Below are 4852 nucleotides of genomic sequence, written 5' to 3'. Positions count from 1 at the left end.
GCGGGGCGCGGGGCGCGGGGGTGCAGAGCGGCTCCCAGCGGCATGGGCCGGGGGGCGGCGAGCGGACTTCCCCGGTGCAGGAGCCATGGGACAGGGATGGCTGGGTGCTGGGACAGGCGCGTGTTAGGAGGGGCCGGGGGCACAAAGGCCCAGCCGCAGGGCAGGCAGCCGGTGCTGGGCATCTGAGGTGGGGGGCGACAGGTGGACTGGAGGGGGGCAGATGGCCGTAGTGCTCCTGTGGCAGAGGCTGGGCCTGGCCTGCCCCTGCCCCTGCCCCTGCCCCTGGGGCCTGTGGGCGGTCACGGCACTGCCCGGACAGCCTGTCCCGCAGACCCAGGGCTCCCCCAGGGCAGGTCTCCAGCCCCCCCCCCGCCTGGGCCCAGCCCCACAGTGGCTCCGTCCCTACCTCGAGCGGGCTCCTCTCCATGCTGCTGCCGGGCTGGGCGCGGGTGAGTGCTGGGCAGATGTGGCGGCTCGGTCACCCTGGGCCACACTATATAGGGGCCGGCGGCGCTGGGGCAGCCCGGGGGGTGGAACTGAAAGGAGAAGTGAGGAAACCGTGGTCACCGGCACTTCTCAGAAAGGGAAAGGTAGCACCGGGCCAAATCCTGCCACAGCCGCAGCCACAGGGACCTACCCACCCCAGCCCAAGGGGCCTTGCTGTCCAGGCTGTGCCGGCCAGGCGAGACTGGATCCCGATGTGCTGGGCGCTGCGTGGACCCCGGCCGAGACAGGGCCCTTGGCTCAGGTCAGACTGGGTTTCAGGAAAAACTTTACTGGGAGGCAGTGGGAGAGACGCCGGGGGTGGGGGGACTCTCCGTCACTGGAGGGGTTCAGTTCAAGGAGACGTCAGGCAGCCGCTGGGTGGGGATGATTTGGGCACCGCGATGCCTGCGCTCCCTGCGGTGGCCGCGGCCGGCGGGCACAAGAGACAGGACGGCTACATCTAGGATAACCCCCCCCGACTCCAATCATTCAGGGGCGCTGCCAGGGACCGGGGAAGACGGGGCAGAACGGGAGGGCTGGACACGACCTGCTGACACCCCGGCCAGGGCCGGCTGCATCGTGCGCGGGCAGGATCCCTCACTTCCTGTCTGCAGCCAACTCCCCTGGTCCCCCGAGGTCTCGGCTTCTCTGCCACCCTCGGCCCATCGCCTCTGCCCCACGGCTCCAGGCCTCTCTGCTGCAGCCCCCTCGGGGCAGGCTCCCCCGTCCGTCTCCTCTCTCTGGGGCTTCGCCCCGCAGCCACATGCCAGCTGCCGGCTTGTATCTGCTTCTCCCCTGGTTCTGGGCTGGGGAAAGGGACCCTCCCGGCAGAGGCAATTAGCCCCCTACAATCCCGCCAGAACAAGCCCCTGCACCACAACGCTTTCCGCACGTAGCATCCAAACAAGCGACGCAAGCCCGTGACGGGGGCCGCCCGGTCCCGTGTGCTGCTCTATGAGCGTTGGTTCACGACCAGGCCGCTCTTTCCCGTTACAGTTTCAGGACATGTCAGATTCTCGCCCCAAGCGACGCCATCGCCGTCCCGGTGCGCTGTGGCCATCTCTGTGGCTAGCGGCCGTGTACGTGGCTAGGGCTGCAGTGTCCTGATGGCCAAACAGCGGTCACTCTTTCAACATGGCATTGCGGCTTCCCCTTGACTGTTCAACCCTGGCTGCAGCGCTCGCTGGGCCTCCTGCTGCTTCAAGTCAGGCCCTAAGCCGGTGTCCGAAGCCGTTGCAAACCCAGGGAAGGGCGCAGAAAAGTCCGGGCCCCCGTCGGGGTTCACTCACCAAAGCCTTGTTTAACTGGCCGGGCGTGCTGGCCCGGTGCCCCCGTCTGGCATGCCCTTCCCAGGCAGGTCTGCCAAGGGGGCTGCAGTGGAGCTCAAACCTGGTTCAAACCCCCTGTAAAATCCCACTGGTCCCATAAAACACGGCACTTTGCTTCTGGTGTTTGGGATTGGGCAGTTTTGGATGGCATCAATCTTTGCTGGGTCCTGGCACTCAGTCCCCAAGCCCACCCGTGTCCAGTGTGTTACCTGTGCCGGTCCTGCCCGGCATGTCTCCCTCTTCATGGTGAGACCTTTGCTCCCTGACCTTATGGAGATGCTCATCCCCCGGGGCACAGGGACTGCACTCAGATTCGGACCCCTGCCAATCTGGCTGTGGAACCGGCACTGCTGGGGAAGACCGCAGCTTCAAGGTGGTTTAATGACCAGTATCTCCTGCACCTCCTTCTCCAGGGCTCTCCGGGATCCCCTGGAATATGCCTGGCTGGGTGGGGGGGTCCCCTGGATTTATTTGGTGATGGGCACTTGTAACTCGGCCTGGCCGACTGGAGAACAGGGGGCACTGGCAGCAAGCGCCTCCCTGCCCTGGTGCCCACCACGCTGCGACCGTGCCCGTGGCCCTTTCCCTCCATCCTGCAGCCGCTGTCCTCGCCCCGTGTCCTGGCAGAGGGGCCCGGCCGCAGCAGCCTGGGCATAGCAAGGTTTCATCATGTTTACACGGGAAGCACCACAGCTGGGCCACGGCCAGGTAACTGCCGCGTCTCTCACATCTGGCAGCCAATGTTTGGCAGGACACGGCCTCGCCAGGCTGCTCGCAGCTCGTCCGCTCTGTCTGGGATCCAGGCCAGCACCTGGTCCCCCACAGCGCAGGAGCTGGCCATTGACTCCCACAGCCTCTCTCGGGATGGGAAGCTGTGTCCTGCTGAAGGAGTATTCCCCTCCCGTTCACCCTCCTCCAGCCCCGAGGCCTCGCACCCGTCACTCCTGGAAGGAAGCCTGCGGGCTCCTGCGGCACCGCGCAGCTGCCGGCAGCGCTCCCAGCCGGGCGTGTGATCCGCAGGCAACCCGTAGAGACTGGCGGTCCATACCGCAATACCGTGAGGACATCAAATAGTCCCAGCCGGGTGTGTGCTGGGTGTGCAGGATCTGCCCCTTTCGGGTGCTTTCGAGCCTGATGGGTCCAGCGAGGGGCAGATCAGGAGCCCCCTGCCCCAGGGAGCTCCCCGGACCCTCTGCTCCTTCTCTGCACTCAAAGGAGTCACCTGGACCCGTGCTTGGCCAGCGACCCACCCCTGGGTTCAGGCCCGGGGGGCATGGAAGTGTCCCTCCCGCTACTAACTCAGCCCCTCTGTCTGCTCCCGGGTCTGGGGGGAGAGCAGGCGTCACCGTCTCCCCTCCAGACCCCCAGGCCCGACCCGGTACTCCATCGCTTTCCTTTGGCTCTTGGTCACCCCCGCCAGCCTTTGTCTCTGCCTCTTCCGGCCCTGCATCTCTCTACGTGGGGGCTTCCTCTATGTCATTCCCTACCGACGCAGGCATCGGGACCTGAGCGAGAGCCCCACGACCCTGTGCCCCTCCCGGCCGGGCCCTTTCGTCTGCACGGAGGCTGTGGGAAGTCTCTCGGGGGGGCCCCGAAGGGTCTGCCCTGAAGTTTGCTTCCCTTCATGGCCTGTCCCGGACCCAAAGCCCCTTCCCTGTCTTCACTCCTGACTTGTGGCCCCTCCTGTGCATGCCTGTCCCTGGAGCTAGTCCCTTCTCACCTGCCCATGTCTCCGGGATGGCGCTCTCGGGCTTGTCCTCCTGCCCCGCAGCCATGCGAGGATGACCTTCAAGGGCCTTCCCCTGCAACGGAGGCAGGTCCAGCACTTGTTTCCTTACACAGCCTTGTCGTCCCCCTCCAAACGCCGCAGTGCTCGTAGGGAAGAGCCTCGCCTCGCTCCAGCTGCCCCTGCTGCTGTGGCGGTTTCCATGTCTGCAGCTCACGCTCTGTCTTCTTCCCCTCCAGGCTCTGGCATCGCCTTCGGCCCCAGGTCCCCTGGGCTCTGCCTCGTCGGCCGCGGTGTCGGGCTGCCCCCACCCTGAGGACGTTGCGTCTGAGCTGGTGCTGCCAGCAGGGTCCTCTGGACTTCGAGCCGGGTTCGCGCCTCCTGCCGATTCGGCTCTGGAAGGGCCCGAGCGCGACCCGCTGGGACTGGCCGCAGGGCTTTGGCCGCTGAGCTTCGGGCACCTGCTGGGAGGCAATCTCCTCTTTCCCAGCGTGGCCTGCAGCTCCTGCCCATGTCCAACCCTTCGCTCACAGGCCCAAAGGGATGAAAAGAACAAACTTCTGTCTCCCCTGGCCCACGCGTGGGGGGCAGACCCGTCCCAGGGGCCTGCCGATGGCCCCGGCAAGGTGAGAGACTCAGTGGCAGGAGCGGTCAATCCGGGATAAACCCCCCACTTTGCTCCCACCCTGGCCCAGGCTGGCTGCGTCGTGCACGGGTGGGCCCAGGGGTAGGCAGGAGCCCTCACCCCGTCTGCAGCGAACTCCCCTGGTCCCTGGAGGGCTCGGCTTCTCTGCCACCCTTGGCTGCCCGCGTCTGCCCCGCGGAGCCATGCCTCTCCACGCCGGGGCAGGCTCCCTCGGGCCTCACGTGGACTCTGGCAGGCCACAGGCACTGGCCCGCTCCAGCTCCCTGGCGCTGCACAGACCTGCAGCTTGTGTCCCAGGAGCCGTGGCCTGCTGAGGCAGGGGCAGCTTGGACAGGGCCTGGGGTGAAGGGCTGGGGTAGGGTAGGCCTGGCGTCAGAGGCAGGAGGGCAGCAGGGAGCTCCTGGACACGCAGGGGCAGGGGCAGGGGCAGGGGGTGATGGCAGCTGCTCTCTGGCAGGCCTGGGGCAGGCGGCTGTAATGCCGGCAGAGAACGGGGCCCAGGGCCCGGCTGGGGAGGCGCCAGCTCAGCTTTGGTCAGGGGATGATGTTGTCCTGCCCCCGCTGCGCCCTGCAAAGGCTCTTGGGGTGGCTGCATGCCCACGGTGCCCATGGCCGGGCTGATCCGGGCTGTCAAAAAGCTCCTGATGGAAACCCGGCAGTGAAGGT

The 4852-nt window shown here is 66.8% G+C and overlaps 1 protein-coding gene across 1 annotated transcript in view; it reads right to left on the bottom strand.

Moving 5' to 3' along the window:
- Positions 1-4852, bottom strand: part of LOC109291018 (ATP-dependent RNA helicase DQX1-like) — a gene marked incomplete at its 5' end in the record, with an annotated part of 27416 nt that overhangs the window by 1582 nt on the left and 20982 nt on the right. The window lies entirely within an intron of this gene.

This window comes from Gavialis gangeticus, unplaced genomic scaffold, assembly GCF_001723915.1.
Source record: "Gavialis gangeticus isolate Ggan-Ray unplaced genomic scaffold, GavGan_comp1, whole genome shotgun sequence".
Taxonomy (NCBI): Eukaryota; Metazoa; Chordata; order Crocodylia; family Gavialidae; genus Gavialis; species Gavialis gangeticus.
Note: the sequence above shows the minus strand (reverse complement) of the source record. Positions and strands in the feature narration are given on the sequence as shown.